The 21,354-nt window shown below is 42.3% G+C and overlaps 1 long non-coding RNA gene across 1 annotated transcript; it reads left to right on the top strand.

Moving 5' to 3' along the window:
* Positions 1–4,823: 4,823 nt before the first annotated feature.
* LOC310800911 lies at positions 4,824–19,955 on the top strand. The gene is made up of 8 exons (XR_014553917.1): positions 4,824–5,316; positions 6,783–6,947; positions 9,632–9,804; positions 12,438–12,636; positions 12,755–12,955; positions 13,377–13,494; positions 17,199–17,249; positions 19,877–19,955. It is a non-coding gene; the product is annotated as an uncharacterized lncRNA (long non-coding RNA).
* Positions 19,956–21,354: the final 1,399 nt, after the last annotated feature.

Raw genomic sequence — 21,354 nt, 5'->3', positions numbered from 1 at the left:
AAACATTGGATTTTTGCAGTTTAAGATAAACTATTAAGATTATGGAAGCAAATCTGCAGTCAGTCAATATTATAATGAATTAGCAAAGGAAACAGCAGGTCAAACAAATCAAAACATGTCAACAAAAAGTCTCATTTCATTGTGTGGTCTGTATTTTAGTACTGTGAGTCTGCAATAAACCTGCATGCAATGCTGCTCCCTGTCTGTGAGTCGAGGGACTGCGGCATCTTTTCATCCAGACTTGACTGATGGTCATTTATCTGTCAGCCTTCTTCTCAGCACATCAAACTTTCCATCTTAAGCCATGGAGCGGGTGACAGCTTCAGGATTCACCCCGTCAGGCAGGTCTCCACTCTGATCTCCTGATCTTCTGTTGAAATGTCTTCATCACCTCCTTCTCTTGGAGGTCTCACATGCTTCTTCTCTTGGAGGTCTCACATGCTCCTTCTCTTGGAGGTCTCGCATGCTTCTGGGCAACACAGTTCACTTGCTGGACCATAGCCAGAGAGACTGAGCACCATCCATCAGAAGTCCAGGAATGAGAAGGGAGAAGATTTCATACACTGTATTTTAAACTACACCAAAATGACCAAAAAGTAGTTTAACTACTTGACTCACTACGCAAATATGAATGTTGTTGAACCACCAGCAAGCTACTACAAAATGTAGTTCAACTACATGTAGTTCGCTACTCCCCAACACTGATTATGTATATACCTATATACAGTATATATATATATATATATATATATATATATATATATATTCACCAATAATAAAAAAGCTTCAGGTGCACGGCACAAAAGTAACAGTCAAATCAACAAGGAACGCCAGCACGCTATGAATGTCCTTTCAAGGTTTTATTCCGTCATCGAGACCATACACAACGGACATTTAAACCAACAGGCCTTCTTCAGCGTTGTGATACATAAGGCGGAAATGACAATTATATACAGGTAGCATCCGGAAACACAATCAATTAAGCCAAAAAATTCAGCAAATAGTTTCTTTCCAAATACACCACAAAACAGTAGTATAGGAAACAAATACATATAAGATATGTGAAACATATAGCAGATGCTTTGGAAGCTCTTAATGCTGCAGTAGTAAGCTCCAAGCAGAAAAAGGGGGAAGCACGGGCAATGGTCCCGCTATGATCAGTCAGGAAGTTTAGCTAGAGAATCACATCATTAAAATAGAGCAAGTACATAGAAATACCAACATAGAAATATAGAAAATAGGAAATAGAATTACACACTTTCCTTAAAGAAAACAGTCCAATAAAAGCTCTTTAAGGAGCCCAATAAGGAGCTTTTATTGGGCTTTTAAAAATGTATTGGGCTAAAAAAAAATATATATTTAAAGTGTTGGGTAAACTGTACAGAAGCAACATGGTCTGAAATGTAATGTATTCTAATAAAACCTTTTGATGTTTAAAACAATCTATGAATTGTTGATTAAGCAATATACCACTAACCACAATGCATAACCTGACCCATTTTTTTTTTACAAGTTGTACTTTACAGCTCTCCTTTAGGCCACACAAGACACGCATGTAGCCATTTGACAACATTTATTTAAATGCATTTGTTGAGTCACCAAAGAACTCACATTTGAAGACAATGAGCCTCTTGTGCATTCTCGGTCTCTGTCCATACTGCTGGCGTTTTCTTTTCAGTGCTTGGGTCTGTTCAAACTAGTGTAACATGGTAGAGCCTCTTCCTTTTGTCAGGTGAACCGACAGGAAATGATTGTTGGCACAAAGCCAGGGCTGAGAGGGTTCTCCTTTGTTGTGCCTGGTGAGAGAGAATGGAGGGTTTCATTAGCACGTGATAATAGTGAGATACAATGGTGACATAACCTATGACATCACAGCTGCAGTTATGACATCACTTATGACATCATTGATGACCTCATAGTTGCAGTGACAACATTGATGACCTCACAGCGGAGTGACAGATTATGGAGGTCAAGTCCATGAGGTCGATGTCATAAGTGCAGTTGTGATGTCATCAGTGATGTCATACATGCCAAGATATAAATACCGTAAGCGATGTTCTGTTCTGTGTTGTTCAATTGCTAAGTACTTGATCGCTGCATTACTACCTCAGCTAGGTAATGCCCCAATAAAATATCTCTGTGATTCTGATCAATCAGGTAGGTACTTTTATTAATCCCAAAGGGGAAAATCCCTGTGTGTTCCAATTCAAATAACCCAGCACATAATAAGTGGAAGATGCAACTTCCTTACAGTTATGTAGGCTATGATTATTGTGAACAGGTAATGTAGCCACTTTGAAAGCCTTGAAAATGCATCACTTTGGGTGAGCTGTTGGATGTTGACTGGGCACAGATGGTGAGGATTTCAATCAATATTGAACACACATACGATTGCTATCATTCTATGTAAAAATTATATAACGGTAATATATTTCCTTTAAAGTAATAGTGAGTTAACAAATGAATGCCATGGGTCTGGTTATTGAAACGGATCCCCATTAGCTGACGCTAGTTTGATAGTTTTGTTTGTAAAGTCTCGTAGGCTGTCAGACGGGTTAACGTAAAACAACCAGCTCACATTTTAACATGATTTGAACCATTCCTTCAAATGAAATACACAAGCTTCCAAATTAAGATTTTACTTTTAGCCAGTTCAGTTATATATGTTTAGCATCTTTGATTTAGCAGGCTAACGCTAAGCTAACGCTAGTTCCAGTATTTCCCTTTGAAACTCACCTGTGAGTCTGTGACCATGTGCACTGCAGAGACGAGTACTTTCGCTTGGTGTTGCTGCGAGCCATTTGTGACGTCACGTCTGTTTTCTTCCACCGGCCACCGCACAGCACAGCGCATGCGCAGGCGGCACTGGATAGCGGCCTGCAGGTGCTCTTGCTCGCTGCTACTAGTAGTAGCGCTGCTGCTAACTGCTACTGCTAGCTCATAAAGTTGAGCTTTTTTTTAAGCTTTGCTGCTGTCTATTTCTCCCTCTCCTTTCTGCTTTCTCTTCAGAAAATTCACTCATGTGCTGCGTACGTTTAGTGATTTTCCTCATGCACGTTGTCACATGACCACAACATTACCCACAATTCCACGGGCGCACTTTTAGCACATCAAATCGCCGATTAATCCTCATATAAACTGCATTTTAAAATAAAAGATGGATATATGAGTCCGTAAAACACGTTAGTTTTATGTCATTGTATTGTTATATATTTGGTGAATGAATGAAAGATGTCACGTAAGTGACACCATGATACAGATGCTGTTTGGTCTGAGAGGTATAAATAGGGCTCGTTCACGAGTGTAGTTCAGGCAGAGGGGGGTTGAACCGTGTAGAGCGTTTCTTCCACCGGCCACCGCACAGCACAGCGCATGCGCAGGCGGCACTGGATAGCGGCCTGCAGGTGCTCTTGCTCGCTGCTACTAGTAGTAGCGCTGCTGCTAACTGCTACTGCTAGCTCATAAAGTTGAGCTTTTTTTTAAGCTTTGCTGCTGTCTATTTCTCCCTCTCCTTTCTGCTTTCTCTTCAGAAAATTCACTCATGTGCTGCGTACGTTTAGTGATTTTCCTCATGCACGTTGTCACATGACCACAACATTACCCACAATTCCACGGGCGCACTTTTAGCACATCAAATCGCCGATTAATCCTCATATAAACTGCATTTTAAAATAAAAGATGGATATATGAGTCCGTAAAACACGTTAGTTTTATGTCATTGTATTGTTATATATTTGGTGAATGAATGAAAGATGTCACGTAAGTGACACCATGATACAGATGCTGTTTGGTCTGAGAGGTATAAATAGGGCTCGTTCACGAGTGTAGTTCAGGCAGAGGGGGGTTGAACCGTGTAGAGCGTTTGGCTTGGGCGTTTGACCTGGATACGGAGATGACAACAGCCAGAGCCGTGCGGAGCTCGAGAAGAATGAGGCATCGCCAACAAGAATGAGGCATCGCTAACCAGTCGAACAAGCTCGACAACGCACCTTCCTCTGCTTTTATGCTTCTAAAGTTTTGTTCAATGTACAATGATCACATTTTATTCTGGCGACCAGACTGATGATCACGGACATACAGTAGGAGCGCTTAGCTTTATTTGCCTTCAGTCAGTGATACTCAACCCGAGGCTGGAGTTTCATTTCTTTTTTAATTGTGATTTCTGATTCTGACCACATGGATTTTGACTACAAAAGTGGATCCAGAGGCGAAGCTACAATTGCTACATGCAACTTGTATTTGAAGGCTCATATTTGCCAGCCTTGCGATGACAATGAGTCAATCTGACTTTCAGCAGAAACACTTGAGTCATAATTGTGGTGCACACGGCAGTTTGGCTGAGTCAGCATTGGCACTTCCAAGTCCTGGTTGTGGTTACTATTCCTGTGGCTACAAAACCGAAATAACTCAGATTATTAAATGGCCTAGATATATGTCTACAAAATAGGTTACTTTTTGTATATGCGTGTGTGTGTGTTTATACCTCAGCTGTGGATTGGAGGAAACTTCATTATTGGCACAGCAGAGATGAATGTCTAATCTGACCAGCTGTCAACTACCCAACAGGAAATGTAATCGCTTTCATTGTCGGTAAGTCAAAAATATAAGCGATGTGTTGTAGGCTATAGTTTTTGAGATATTATAACAGCATAATTCCTATCCATACACATACAGCAAGATGCCCAAGGTGTTCACGGGTGTAACCACTGGAGGGCAGTAACGTTAAACCTGTGGGACGAATTTACCGCAAACACACAAGAAGAAGAATGGGAAATATACAACACCAGCAAGAAATCATCAGACGACAAGGTCTGTGTCAACAACTTTGTACGGTACTTTAACTTTGGAGTGAAGTTATTCATTTCCACTGTATTACTGTAGCAAAAAACATAACCTTTCATTCAGTGGGCATCAACTAACGTTAGCTAACGTAACAGCTTGCTCGTGCTTGTATGCTAAGTAACGTTAACTAGTCGGCTAACGCTGCTAGCTAACGTTATATTAAGTTAATAATGTTAATAAACCAGCTGTATTTGTTCAGCACATTTCTTATGGAAGTTACACAATGCTGCCTGTGAATAAAACAAACATTAACAAGGAGTTTAGGTCAGTTAGCATATCGGCAAGACTTGCACTGCTAACGTTAGCTAGCGTTAAAAAAGTTATTTTTTGTTTCCTAATGACTCGTGTGTGTGTGTGTGTGTGTGTGTGTGTGTGTGTGTGTGTGTGTGTGTGTGTGTGTGTGTGTGTGTGTGTGTGTGTGAGAGAGAGATGTAGACTCCTCTGGGCCAGCTGGAGGACATCCAGATACCTCCAGTAAGACACACCCAGGCACAAATATGTACATACACAGGTTACATGATGTAAATAGGCTACGTACATACATACACAGGTTACATGATGTAACTATGTACATATACAGGTTACATGATGTAAATATGTACATACACAGGTTACATGATGCAACTATGTACATACACAGGTTACATGATGTAACTATGTACATACACAGGTTATATTATACCTGGTTTACATTAGAGCTCCATGACCAGCATCACATGGTTTTGACTTCAATGGTGCATGCTCCACAGAGCACACTGACTTTTGAATGGATACACCAGAAAACAATCAATTCAACTTGACTTGAATGAGGGAGAATCCATGAGTCAGCCATCGAGAATTGAACCTGGGTGATTTTTTTATAGCTTGGATGCAGCCAATGGACACAACACAATCTTTCAATGCTGGTAAAGGAATCATTCCTTCAATGCCTGATGGCTGTAGTGGAGCAGGGCTGCTAGACTACCACATGAAAACTACACGACCTAGACTACTAAAGTACAGAAACTAGAAGCTTGTGAATAGGGCCTGGACATATAAAAGCGATATAAAAGCCATTAGCTGATAAACCATTATAGGTGTAACCGAAGTGAATCAGCGCTGATTCCTCGTGAGTCCCGAGTGGTAGCGAGTAGGTTGGTTAAACTCACTCCCACAGTATAAAGGCACGTTAATCAGCTCGAGAGAGAGAGAGAGAGAGAGAGAGAGAGAGAGAGAGAGAGAGAGAGAGAGAGAGAGAGAGAGAGAGAGAGAGAGAGAGAGAGAGAGAGAGAGAGAGGTGTTAAAGGGATACTTTAGATTTTTTTTGTATGTGGCGTTGTATGAGGTAGCCTACTGGCCGACAGTCAGTGTTGCCACAGAGGCATCAGACAGCATCTTCGAGGACACATATGGGCCTGGATAGGGCTGAACAATTAATTGAAATTTTATCGAAATCACAATATGGCCAACTGCAATTTTCAAATCACAGGAGGCGCAATATTTGTCAAAGGAGAAATGTGTATTAAAATACCATTTTAAATGAAATATTGTCGTGCTGCAGAGATGTCCTGGCCTACAAACATCATATTCTAGAGACATAAGAAAACATCTTTGTTTGATACCCGTAAAAATCACGCCATAATAATTTTAATGTTTATCAATCAAAATAAAAATAAAAAAATGATGATGTAAAAATCATCATTCCCTCTGATATTGCTAACCATATCGCAATTGCAATATCAATAATCACAATTAGATATTTCTTCAAAATCGTTCAGCCATATTCAAAATCTGAATGGTGTGGTGGCACGATCACAATCAATTTAACCTCAAATGTAAGTGATAGGAATGATCTAACAGTTACAGAATTGTTCAGCATTGGCTAGTTATTGTATGCAAACATTTCTTATAACAACTGAGTTAGTATCTGCTGAAGTGAGTGTTGGTGATCTTGTTTGCAGCTGGCTGCTTGTGTGTAGAGACTGGGAGCTGGTGCAGGGGCAGAGCACCACCAACATCTGGCCACCATGACATCTGGCCCGCGCTGAGAGGTTTTGTCTCCACCGCCTTCCACCATGAGCTGCTCCAGCTGACAGACTCACAGGCTCACTGCCACCCTCAAACAGGTGATTGAACAGAGGCAGGGGTATGGTGCTTTGCCCTTTAGATTATAGAGGGGTGGGAACCCAAACCAAAATGGCGGGTCCTGGGTCCCATAAACACAAAGTTTGTATTGGACGTCTGGGTAGTGTAGAGTTAAAAGCACTCACCTACCACCACGGAGACCCGGGGGTTCAATTCCCAGCAGCGGTACTTCTGGCTTGGTCAGACGAACCAGTGTTCAGCCGGATAATCTTCACACATGAGGACCACTTTCATGAGTTTTGAAGTGTAAATGCGAGCCCTAGAAGTAAAAAGCTCATGCTAAACTAATCCAGAACTACACACAGTGTCGCATAGGCTTCCCTGTCACGTCACCACTCAACCTGGAGTGTTGTTGATGTGTGCGCTGCTGTGCACTGATTACCCCGGGCTGAACCAGGTGAGGGAAAGAGAATTTCCGTGTTCGTCCTTTGAAGTGATGACGTTATTGACGTATAATATCGCCGTCGACTCAACAGTGTAGTCTCATTTAGCCGTTTGCTAGCTAGCCGCCCTTTTAACGGGCACGTAAAAGCTTAAAAACTCATAAAAGTGGTCCTCATGTGTGAAGATTATCCTACTGAACACTGGTTCGCGTTTGATTAAGCTTGCATTGCCCAGAGACCTTATTAGAAGCATCGCGCCAAAAACCCATTCAAAAATCCCATAGGCGAAAACAGTGAAGAACCAGGAAGTGTTAGCATCGATGATTTCCGGACTCATTTCTGGGCCTCTCTATTTGTTGTAATGTGTAATACTTCTCCATTATACTGCCACTAGAGGTCTCCCCTGCAGTGCTGCTGTCACAGCTGAATTATATCTTTATCTTCCAGTGGTAACAGGGACGATCAGTTGCCCCGCACATGTGTACTAGCCTTCCTCAATTGCCTCAATTCCTCCAATCCGCTGCACGAAAGACTGATGGAGGATCTGGTTACCCGTGCTGAGAAAGGTGGGCCATAAGATGAGAAGAAGCTCTGCCACATTATGAGCAAGACTCTGATACTCTTGTACTTATGTGCAAGAGTCTTGTCTTGTACCGGCATGGTTCTGCGCAACCTCGACTTGGCGCCCTGTCGCCGAATGGCGGCGACAGCGAGACTGTGCATACTCGAACGTTAACTCGGCGCGTTGGCTGCGGTACACGTCCAAAACGTTATCGTGTCGTTTACCAAGAACTTGCAATCATGTCGGTGGGAGGACATTTTATTGTCCCTCCATTTCAAAAGTCATTCCGGTGAGCCTGCAGAAGGCTTTGCTAGATGAGGGACAAGCACTGTTGAATGAGGAAATGGCATTTCCTCATTCCTCACAACAAGGAGTTGACGCCGCAGAGTCACATTTTCAAGGAGCTGCACGCCCCCTCCGCCGAGCTGCGCTCCCCGGCAGGATAAATCTGGGTGGGGAAAGTGAAAAGGCAGCGCTTGCCCCTCCCTCATTACCACCACTGAGGTGCCCTTGAGCAAGGCTCCCCCAACTGCTCCAGTGGAGCTGCTCAGTGGCCAACAGATCAGACTGTGGTTGTACTGGTCAGCTTCAGGTATGAATGTGTGTGTGAATGTGAACAGGGCACTCCTGAAAAAGAGAGCATTGCTCTCAGTGAGACTCCCCCTGTATAAAGAACGACAAAAAAGAAAGAAAAAGAAAGGTGCTTTGGTTTGGCGTCTGGGAAGTGCAGTGGTAGATTCCCTGCCTATCAACATGAGGGTCGCAGGTTGGAGCCTCCGTGTTACCTCCGGCTTGCTCTGACGTCCATACAGGCACAATTGGCCGTGTCTGCGCTGCAGTGCTGTAGTGTTAAATTTGTCGTCATTTTTTTTTATTGAGTCTTAAGTCGTGTCTCCTGTGACAAATGTATAAAAAGAAATAGAGTCCGCACACTGCTTGACTTGCTCCCAGTCTATTTATTTTTGACGTTTCGGTCAACAAGGACCTTCTTCAGACAAATGTCCCTGTTAGTTTTTATCATATTTAGTCAACCTCATCCTGTTTTTATTTAGTCAAGTTTTAGTGGCCACTTGTATATTTGGCAAATAAGTGATTGTGATCATTGATCCATTCCCTTCTTTCTTTCCAAACGCTGAACATTGTGTTCATCAAGATCATCTTCACAAATGAGGACCACTTTTATGATTTTTTAAGCCTTTTCTGAAAATCGTGATAAAAAAAAATCACATTTACGCTTCAAAAATCATGAAAGTGGTCCTGATTTGTGAAGATGATCTTGCTGAACACAAAGTTTGCCGTTTCATAAACTGTTGTTAACCACAGACAGACCTTATTTCAGGCATTTAACCAACATTCACACACAAAAATCCCATCGACTTTGGGTCTTAGGCAGGTCTTAGGACTCATTCCTGCGCTACTCTGTATTAGCATTTGTGATGCTCTAACCAGTAATGGTTGGTATTTTTACTTGATAAAATGACTTTAATGATTAATCAATTAGTCAAATCAATTAATTGACTTCATTGTGTCAGCACTAAGTCACTGACATGCCAGGTTGGGGTAAGACTAAAATCAAAGACATGCTCCAGTAATGATTACATGTTAAAGTAACCTCTATGTGGCTTTAACCTGAAAAGGAGCAGTTTAACCAGTGAGTGCCGTGGATGGTTGCTCCTTCTAATCAATCTGATGGAACTCAAATGTCCAGGTCTTCCTCCAGGTTCTGTGAGAAGTTTGCTGGTCCCGGCCAGGCAGAGGACTCCCCTTCGGCCCACATAGTGAACTCTGCCAGCTGCTTCCTGGACGTCAACACCAATGGTGACCTGGTGACCCGGGCCTACCATGTCGGGTGGGCAACATTTTTTCCCTGAGGGCCATACTGACTTACATCAAGTAAGCGAAGGGCCACACATTGGAGATTATACCTGCCAACACTCCTGATTTTCGCGGGAGTCTCCCTATTTTTAACCCTCTCTCCCGTTGTGATTGATAATTTCTTGTTAATCTCCCGATATAATAGTGATACAAAGCCAATGGCTGTAGCAGATGAGATTTATTAACATAATTCTGCCTTTTATTGATTTTTTGGGGGTCGTTTTGTTTTTCTTTGAGTCCGGCCCTGGGGCTGCATTTTGCTCATGTGTGCTCTAGACTCTAGGACCCAGGGCCACAAGAAATGACTGTAGAACAGTCATTTCTTACACATGAGATTACTTTTAGCCTTTTAGTCATAAAGATTATTGAAAGATATTCCATATTCCAGACTGAAATGTTATAACAGAAGTGGAGTATTGGCCAGAATGACATGAACATTTGGACACTTATTCAGCGGGTATCTTGCATGTTGTGTTCAGGTGCACTGTAAAAAAATATATATACCATATATATATATATATATATATATATATTTTTTTTTTTTTTTCAATTCCACCGCGGGCCACACAAATAAGATGAATTGATCTCTCCTTCCTCGATCCATTTTGCTTTAGATCTAAACAAGTAGGGGTGCTCCGATCCGGCTAAGCCACGATCCGATCCGATTCCGATTCCTGGGGTCACGATCCGATTCCAGAATCGATTCTCGATTCCAACGATTCTCGATTCCAGAATCTAGAATCGATTCTCAATTATGTAGTTTTATATTGCAATAACACACAAAGGTAAATCTAAGACAAAAAATGGCAAATGTATTAATGCTGAACTTCAAATTCAACTAATGAAGTATTACAGTCAGGGCCTAAATACATTTTGCAAACAAGGGGGGAATTTCCCCCTTATGTTCTTCAGATAAGATGGATTTATAGGCTGGGGGGATCTGTAGACTTTGAGAAGGATTTATAGATTTTGGGGGGAATACATTAACCAGAGTTCTTAAGTGCAAGAGGTGGTGGCACCGTGGCAGTACAGTACACAAATGACATGAACATTTGGACACTTATTCAGCCGGTATCTTGCATGTTGCGTTCAGGTGCACTGTACTTTTTTTTTTTTTTTAACAATACAAAGAAGAATCGATTCTTGGGAGTTTGGAATCGATCCAGGAATCGTGGCATTAAGAATCGGGATCCTTTCAAGAATCAAATTTTTTGGAGCACCCCTATAAACAAGCCCCCTATTGCCTTCCTTGTGTAGATATCATCCAATTAGGTTTTCAGTGTGAGTTTCCTTTTGTCAGCATCAGTAATTGTGGGTTTATTGCAACAGACTTATCTCTCTTGAACTGAAACAATCCACCCAGTAAGAAGAGGCCAATTTGACAAGTCTTGTCTATATGTGATATGAAAACGCTTCTTGTTCTAAATTTCAGAAATTCTCATTTGCAGGTATAAGAAGAAATATTGGAATCTTCAGAAACATCACTGATAATAAATGTACCTCCTGACAGTAGAGCTCAGAGTGTAACAGGCTGCCATTACATTTCAGTACAGTGGGACGGCTTTAGCTCAGGAGGTAGAGCGGGTCGGCCAATGACGCAAGGGTTGGCGGTTCGATCCCCGCTCCCTCCCAGCTGCTGTCGTTGTGTCCTTGGGCAAGACACTTAACCCTCCTTGCCTCGTATGATTGGTATGAATGGTATGATTGGTATGAATGTAGACATGAATGATGGTGGTTCGGAGGGGCCGTTGTACGAATGGTGTGAACGAATAATGATTCTGTGAAGCGCTTTGAGCCTTGGAAAGGCGCTATATAAATCCAATCATTATTATTATTATTATTATTTCCAATATGCACTATGTGTGCTATGTGCTCAGATCAGTTAACAACTGCTACCTACCCAATTACCACGGGCAATTGATGTAGGCAGATATAAAAGTAGGCTACTATTCCTGGAGAGCTGTGTTTGTGCGCTTTGTGTTGTGGAAGATGAATTTCCTCATTGGGGCCAGGTGTGATGAGTGCAGAGGATTCAAACATAGAAATATAAATCATATACATCTATTGAGTGTAGTAGGATGATCGGGAAATTGCAGTATGGGATTGGATCCAGTGATTCAGTGATGCTAATGTACCAATGAGTGTTGAATGAAACCCTTGATCTGTTTGACCAGTTAATTGATGCTGATTGTCTGCTCTGTGTTGGGGGAGGGGCTAGAGTATTTAGCTAGCTCTCAACCTTGTGTGGGTGCTCACTCAGATGTTCACCCTAGATGGGAGACCGGACTGCTGGCCTGTTTAACTAGGACCCCAAGTTATTCATGGGATTAGCCTAGGTGTAGGATTTCAGTTTAGTTCTATTTTGTCTAGTTCTTTTTGAATCATTAACCTTATTTCAGTTAAAAACTCATCTTTTCAGACTACATGTTCACCCCCTGTATCAACCTCTCTAGTTCCCATGCACTTTGGTTCACATGCACTTTTATTTCTTTTCTCTTTTATCTTGCTGCCTCCTATTCTTCTATCCTCACTTTTCTATTGCCTGTACATCTGTTTTTAATTCTTTGCTGTTTATACATTTGTTCCTTGTTTTTTTATTTTTTTATTGCTGTAGCTACTGTTTTATAACCTGGTTGTATGTCGCTTTGCAGAAAGGTGTCTGCCAAATATCAATACATTAAAGTAAAGTTCAGCTTTGACGCGCTGCCTTTGGAGGTCCGAGGGAAAGACGGCAGGGTGAGGTCGGCACCAGCTGACCACCAGCTCCCTGCCGTCCCCGGCCTCCCAAGCAAGTTGGAGCAGTCGCTGCTTTGCGTGGCAGATAATCTCCTCAACTGCTATTCCCCTGACGTGAGTGATGGTTGGATTTTGAAGTGTGTGTGTGTGTGTGTGTGTGTGTGTGTGTCTTATGTGTCTGTGTAGTTATCATGATGACTAACTGAGATTGAATCTGCTCCACCCTGTGTAGTCCCAGTCCACCCCTCCAGAGTGCCTGGTGTGCTGTTTCAGTCTGCTGACCAGTGTACTAGCAGGTTTCATCTCCACTGGGCTTCTGACTGAGGAGGAGGCCTGCTGCTCTCAGCTCTTCACTAAAGCCAAATGTATAGGTGTTCCCCTCCCCTGCATAGACTCTGTAGTCTGTACTGTAGCAGGGCTGCACTGCTCACAGGTATTTGGAGGGTGGGGCTTCCCTTTCACATGATCGTTCTCTGCTCACAGGAATATTGTATAGGCACTATGGTTCTGACACGTGCATTCTTTACTATTGGTTGGTTGTTATTTTGGTGATGTAGGATTTTGAAAGGTGTTCTACCATTGCACACTTTGTAAGTCTCTCTGGATAACAGAATCAGCTAAATGCAGAAAAGGTGGATGTATAGATGTATCATCCCCTCCTTTAGCAGCTACCCCTCCTAGCCATTTGTGTAGATAATATGTTAATGGAAATCTTGCCTGGTAAACTAGTTCAAAAGCATATAAAAATATAAACCAGTGTTCATTTTGAAATTTGCCCCTGTGCCCTAAATTACTGTTGAAATTGACTCTAAACTTTCAATTGAAAGTTGGCGTGTTCTTGTTGTGCCTGTTAGTCCCTGGCCCAGTGAGTTTGTCTCCACTGTGAAAGTGAAGATGACAGAGGATGGAACCATGAGCGCGCTGAGGTCCGTCATGAAGCTCTGCACGCTGTCAGCCAGCAGAGATGCCAAGGTGAACTAGCCTACACTGTCATCATCCAGTTTGTCATCAGTATCATGTCAAAACAACAACACTATTATTATGTGTTATATGGATCTAGTCAGAATGGACTGTCTAGATCAGTCACACTGAACTACTGGTTCAACTATCCCGCAACCTCAATGGCCACTAGAGGGCCTGGGCCATTAAACTGTGATGTGGGTTGATTTGTCAGAAATTGGCGATCAGTCTCGTCACATTGTTTTCGTTGGTGATTGATAGAGGAGCTTGTAGCTCATTTCACTTGTATTATTATGTAATGCAAAATCAAGATACAACATTGCTGTGGATTCTGTGGTTGTGAGATTTTCAGTATCCTAAATGTGCAGGGTATGTGCTTTCCAAAGAGCCTTTGTAGGTTTAGCTTAAATCCCTTATAGAGCTTAACAGGGACGTGACATCAATCAATCAATCAATCAAATTTGTATTACTTTTTTTATTCTAATTTCTTATACACTTTCTTATACACTTTCTGATTCTCTGACCATTTTTTTCCTGTCATTCATTTTTCCATAGTAAATTTATGAGCATTCCATTGCTTTATCTGTGGTCTGAATCTTCAACACTTGAATTTGATTTTTTTTTTACTAAATGGTTGATACACAAATTTAAATCAGATCATCATATACAGTATATAGGAATAGGAAAGCAGGTAATATGAAATATTGTGTGACACACTGAAACACCTACAGTACAGGCTGGATACTCTGTTTTAGAAATACTGATTAATGGCATTCTGCTAATGGTTTGTCCTCTCAAAATTATCCTCCTGTAGCATAACAAGGGATTTCTTCTCCTTCCAGATAATCAGATTATCAGTGGAAATTATAAGCAAGGATCATTACACTTTTTTAGTTTAATCATCAATTACTCAATTATTCCTCAGCAGAATTCATTTGAATATTCCATTGTAATTAATTGGTGACTGTAAAACCTAATTTTAAAAATTAGAAAATTGAAATAAACCAGTTCATGGCAACATCTCTACCTCTGTTTAAAATTAACCCTGGGGCAGGACACATCTTGCATTTTCAAGAGAGCCAAACACAGGCTATACCTTTGTGAAAATGTGGTGTGCTATTTTGCATGATGGGACATGTAGGCCAACCCGTGGGGGGGGGGGGGGGGGGGGGGGGCTACTGTTTGATATTTCAGCAAATCAAAGCCAATACTGACAACTGACAAGTTATTGTGTTGTTTTGTGTGGGACATGTAGGCCGGCCAACCCAAAAATAAAAAAGGGACACTATAATTGCCAAAAATAGTATGAATCCTTCATTGGGGCTGCTTACAATTAAATTGTTTAGACTGTCAACACAATGCAGGTTACCCTTGGGGTCCCTGGGACCCCACTTTGAGAACCACTGTGTTACAAGTACCAGGCAGGTGCGATTTATTACATGGGGCAATACAATGAGTGCCAGACAGTTTATAAAATAAAGCAAAGGTAATTGTGAGTCAATTTAGTATAATTCTCTGTGATCAAGAACTTATCTGACATGATCTGAACTGCCTGACATAGTAAACCTTGCACGCCTGGTTCTCCCAGCAGGTTCAAGCAAAAACATCTGCCCCAAAATGAGATTTCCCAGGCAACTGTGATGGTACCATTGATAGTATGTATAATGACACTCAAATTATTTTGTGATGTGATATGTAAGGAATTAGACAAGGGTTGTAAAGGGAAATTTGCTGGGGTCTCTAGAAATAAGGTAACTCCAAAAGGGAGAAAACCATTCTGGAACAAGGAACTGGATTTATTATGGTCAACTGTGCGAGCTGCTTTATTGCAATGTCTGGTTGGCTTGCTGGAGGTAAGCTCTCACAGAGGATCTCAATATCAGGGAGTGCATTTGCTATTTGTTGCAATCTATTTCTGCACAGAGGTGAGATCTTGGATTTATTTTTGATATATCTCATTCGGAATAAATTGCATAAACACTATGTGACAATTTTTCAAATCTCTAGGGACCTTGTTCATACCATGTTTGACAGAGCAGGAATTTACATTTATCATCCATCAGTGGCTTGTGCAGTCTAAAGATAGCCAGCAGCCACTTTCGCTATTTGATCAAAATGGCTGCTTTATCTAGTGATCTTTTAATCAGAACACCTACCGTACATGTTTGCTCAATCACTAATGTGGCTTCGCAGTCATATAAACAAAATATAACATTTGAAAACCAGCACCCTCTTCTGTACTTTCTTGTATATTTCCTTTTACTTTCTTCCATTTTATTTACAACAGTTCATTCATTTTGCTCAACACCTCATGCTGGTAGCCATGTCAGTGGAGAGGTAGGTTAACTTATCACTACTAATGGATCAGATCCAGTTGGATCCATAGATAGATTGCTGGAGATGATGGATATTGTAACGAATCGGGTATTTGTTACAAGGAACCGGAGACTTGAAGTTGGTACAGGCTTTTATTCTTGGCTTCACAACAGCTCCTAGCCGCTAGCTTCGCTGCTAGCTCTTCATGCAACCACCCGGTCAGCTCGCTCACATAGCCTGACTGACTTCCGCCACGCGGCCGCTGGTCCCATATACCCCCTTCCCCCTAGGAACACACCCACACACATTAGTTCCTAGCTAACACGGAAGCACCACATTACAGGTCAAACCCAGATTCGCTACATATCCCCCACTCAACTTTAATTGTCGCTCTCACGCGACACCCACAACCCACACATATCCCCCTGTACCAAAACACACCCAACACAACATTTTTCCATCACCATCCAAATAGTCTCTTATTATTTCACCACTTCTTAATTTCCGTTCCACCACCACCATTTGCATTTCTTTTCATTCCTTCCTCTTTTCCCATTCCTTTAAATTCAACCCCCATTTCAGTTCACATTCCCATTCCAATAGCCCTTTTCTTTTTTACACACATTGTGGAGAGGAAGACATTAGCATTCTTCTTTATGCTGATGACATTATTATGACGGCAGAAACACAAGTTGATTTACAAAAGAAGTTAACGTGCAGATAATTGTTGCAGGAAATGGAGAAAATGGAAATGATGCATGTTAAAAACACAAACAAGCATACAAGTGTTTTTCTATTTCAATGTTGGGATAAGGAGCTGAAATATACAAAGAATTATAAATATCTTGTACTTGTCCTGACATACGGCTCTGCTGTCCCAAACAAAAACCCTTTGCAGGAGGGTCAAACTCATTTTAGTACACATGGGATCCAATGTGGTCTCAAGTGGACCAGACAAAGAAAATCACTGCATAATAACCTCTAAATAACAACACCTCTGAGTCTTTGAGTGTAAAGATTAGGCCTACAGCAGGTACATTTTAAGAGCACGTTTTCACATAGTTATCTCAGCTACCATAAGCCTATCATATCCTATCTAATGTCTCTAACTTATGCTTTGCGATTAACGGCAACTGTGCACTTCTTCTCTATATTCAAAGGTATGGAAAATAGTTCACCATTTATTTAGTCATGAATAACATGAAGAGGCCACTTGGTATTGTAACTTGCTCCTGAAACCTGCTGCCTCTTAACCTTCACAAGTGCCTCAATATTAGGTGTCAAATCTCAGGCTTGAAAAATTGACATCTCAGAGTAAATGTGACACTTTGCAAAGTCATCCTGTGGGCCGGATTGGACCCTTTGTGTTTTGTTTACCAACATCCTGCTCCCTCTTATAGGACAGAGAGAAGCTTGTTCCTGCTGCGGACAGTGGAGGCGCTCTTCAGCAGGTTAGATGCAGCGGTGTTTCTTCACAGTATTTGAGTGTCTGAACACTTTCTTACAGCGGACACAGTAGTAGGGTTTAACTCCAGTGTGGATGTGTTTATGTGTTGTTAGGTTATCTAACCGACTGAACCTGCTCCCACATTGGTCACAGCTGTAGGGTTTAACTCCAGTGTGGATGAGTTTATGTGTTGTTAGGTTATCTAACTGACTGAACCTGCTCCCACATTGGTCACAGCTGTAGGGTTTAGCTCCAGTGTGGATGTGTTTATGTGTTGTTAGGCTACCTAACTGACTGAACCTGCTCCCACATTGGTCACAGCTGTAGGGTTTAACTCCAGTGTGGATGTGTTTATGTGTTGTTAGGTTATCTAACCGACTGAACCTGCTCCCACATTGGTCACAGCTGTAGGGTTTAACTCCAGTGTGGATGAGTTTATGTGTTGTTAGGTTATCTAACTGACTGAACCTGCTCCCACATTGGTCACAGCTGTAGGGTTTAGCTCCAGTGTGGATGCGTTTATGTGTTGTTAGGTTATCTAACTGACTGAACCTGCTCCCACATTGGTCACAGCTGTAGGGTTTAGCTCCAGTGTGGATGTGTTTATGTGTTGTTAGGTTATCTAACTGACTGAACCTGCTCCCACATTGGTCACAGCTGTAGGGTTTAGCTCCAGTGTGGATGCGTTTATGTGTTGTTAGGTTATCTAACCGACTGAACCTGCTCCCACATTGGTCACAGCTGTAGGGTTTAGCTCCAGTGTGGATGAGTTTATGTGTTGTTAGGTTATCTAACCGACTGAACCTGCTCCCACATTGGTCACAGCTGTAGGGTTTAACTCCAGTGTGGATGAGTTTATGTGTTGTTAGGTTATCTAACTGACTGAACCTGCTCCCACATTGGTCACAACTGTAGGGTTTAGCTCCAGTGTGGATGTGTTTATGTGTTGTTAGGTTATCTAACTCAGTGGTTCTCAAATGGGGGTCCGGGGACCCCCAGGGGTCCTTGAGGCGGTTCCAGGGGGTCCCCAGCCAAAAGGGGGGTAATTTATTTTCCGCTATAATTCCATTCATAAGTAACACAATAACTATTTTGGTCATGGGTTTTATACACGTTCTATAATAAAACATCTAAAAGCATTGATCTTATCATATGGGGGTCCATGGGACAAAATCATATCAAATGGGGGTCCGTGGTCTAATTTTTGTCAGTTTAGGGGTCCTTCATGTGAAAATATTTGAGAACCACTGATCTAACTGACTGAACCTGCTCCCACATTGGTCACAGCTGTAGGGTTTAACTCCAGTGTGGATGCGTTTATGTGATGTTAGGTTATCTAACTGACTGAACCTGCTCCCACATTGGTCACAGCTGTACGGTTTAACTCCAGTGTGGATGAGTTTATGTGTTGTTAGGTTATCTAACTGACTGAACCTGCTCCCACATTGGTCACAGCTGTACGGTTTAACTCCAGTGTGGATGAGTTTATGTGTTGTTAGGTTATCTAACTGACTGAACCTGCTCCCACATTGGTCACAGCTGTAGGGTTTAACTCCAGTGTGGATGAGTTTATGTGTTGTTAGGCTACCTAACTGACTGAACCTGCTCCCACATTGGTCACAGCTGTAGGGTTTAACTCCAGTGTGGATGCGTTTATGTGATGTTAGGTTACCTAACTGACTGAACCTGCTCCCACATTGGTCACAGCTGTAGGGTTTAACTCCAGTGTGGATGCGTTTATGTGTTGTTAGGCTACCTAACTGACTGAACCTGCTCCCACATTGGTCACAGCTGTAGGGTTTAACTCCAGTGTGGATGAGTTTATGTGTTGTTAGGCTACCTAACTGACTGAACCTGCTCCCACATTGGTCACAGCTGTAGGGTTTAACTCCAGTGTGGATGCGTTTATGTGATGTTAGGTTACCTAACTGACTGAACCTGCTCCCACATTGGTCACAGCTGTAGGGTTTAACTCCAGTGTGGATGCGTTTATGTGTTGTTAGGTGACCTGACTGACTGAACCTGCTCCCACATTGGTCACAGCTGTAGGGTTTAACTCCAGTGTGGATGCATTTATGTGATTTTAGGTGATCTAACTGACTGAACCTGCTCCCACATTGGTCACAGCTGTAGGGTTTAACTCCAGTGTGGATGCGTTTATGTGTTGTTAGGTGACCTGACTGACTGAACCTGCTCCCACATTGGTCACAGCTGTAGGGTTTAACTCCAGTGTGGATGCGTTTATGTGATGTTAGGCTACCTAACCGACTGAACCTGCTCCCACATTGGTCACAGCTGTAGGGTTTAACTCCAGTGTGGATGAGTTTATGTCTTGTTAGGCTACCTAACCGACTGAAACAGCTCCCACACTCCTGACAGGAGTAAGGCTTCTCCCCTGAGTGAACTCTCTGATGTTGCTTTAACAGGTGAAGTCTTGTGAATGTTTTGTCACACTGATCACAGCGGTGACGTCTGGGTCCACTGGTGTCTTTCTGTTTCCATAAAAAGATATAAAGAAAGAATCAGGACAGTGTGTGTGTGTGTGTGTGTGTGTGTGTGTGTGTGTGTGTGTGTGTGTGTGTTGCATATCAGTGATACAACAGTGATATTTTTATCTGACCTCTTCTGAAGAATTCATCTTGACAGTGTTCCTCTCCTCCTCTGCCAGATGTCTCTTCTTCTCTGCCAATCAGCTCTGACATCATCAAACAGAGACAGAAGGTAAGACGGGGAACACCCACAAAAACAATCCTACTAATAAGAATAATGTAGCTGAAGCAGTGATTGTAGGATCCAAATAGTTCTCTGAAGACTAAAACCTACTGAAGAAATATTAACATTTCATTCATGTAAATTGAAATACAGTAAAAGTGCTGCTGTCCAACTGACATCTCATATAATTCACTTTCTTAAAATCAGCAAACTCGTGCGCTGCGAACACTCGGTTTCTAGGGTGGAGACTCTGGAGACGATGCGCCATGGGCGCAGCATGTTATGGCATTCATGAATTTATTTATTTATTTGTGACAGATGTTAAAAAATACACAATGAATAGATAAAACTAGGGCTGTCAAAGTTGACGAGATAATAACGCGTTAACGCAAATTCCGTTTAAGGCCACTATTTTTTTAAACGCGCGATTAACGCATGCACTTTCTGTGATGTTTGAGCCTTGGTCCGACCCGTAGTTTGGGAAATCAGGAAGCAGTAACGTTGATAGCAAGCAGAAAGAAATCTCTGTGAGCAGAAAAGGAGGAAGAAAATGGGTATAATGGCAAGTTCAGCTTAAAATTTAGAAAGTGTCCCACATTTTGTCACCAGCTCAGTGGCCTTGTGGTTTGAGTGTCCGCCCTGAGACTGGGAGGTTGTGAGTTCGATCCCCGGCCGAGTTATACAGAAGACTATAAAAATGGGACCCATTTGCCTCCCTGCTTGGCACTCAGCATCAAAGGGTTGGAATTGGGGGGTTAGATCACCATATGATTCCTGAGCGCGGCACTGCTGCCGCTCACCGCTCCCCCAGGGGATGGGTCAAATGCGGAGAACAAATTCCGCACACTCAGGTGTTTGACAATCGTTGGGACTTTACCTTTACCTTATTTTGGGTGAGGGAGAGAAAGACAGAGCGCCTCAGCGCGATCAGACCGTTGCAGAGACACACACACACACACAGACGGAGAGCGGGGGGGGGGGGACTAGAGGGAGAGGCAGAGAAAGCGAGCGAGACGCGAGACAGACAGACAGACAGTGAGAAAGACGGGAGGGCGATCAGACCAGAGTCAGAGAGAGACCAACGGAGAGCAGGAGAGAGAAAGCGAGAGGAGAGGGGGAGAGAGACCGAGAGAGAAAGCGAGAGGGGGAGAGAGAGTTGGCACGCAGCTGCTCCTGGATAGCACGGTTAACTTACACAGTGCAGCCTTAGAGATGTGTATTCCCAGTAACTAGTAGCAATAATAACAATATACCAATGCCAAATACTTACCCATACTAATGATAATAGCTACTACCCATATTAATACAACAGTGCATCTTTGCACAAAGCTCCCATGTTTAAGGTACCTCGGTTTAAGGTAGATTTAGAACAGATAAAAAATTATGTGATTAATCGC

This window comes from Poromitra crassiceps, assembly GCF_964638095.1.
Source record: "Poromitra crassiceps genome assembly, contig: HAP1_SCAFFOLD_132, whole genome shotgun sequence".
Classification (NCBI taxonomy): Eukaryota; Metazoa; Chordata; class Actinopteri; order Beryciformes; family Melamphaidae; genus Poromitra; species Poromitra crassiceps.
The sequence above is the reverse complement of the archived record's forward strand: the minus strand, read 5'-3'. Positions and strand labels throughout refer to the sequence as shown.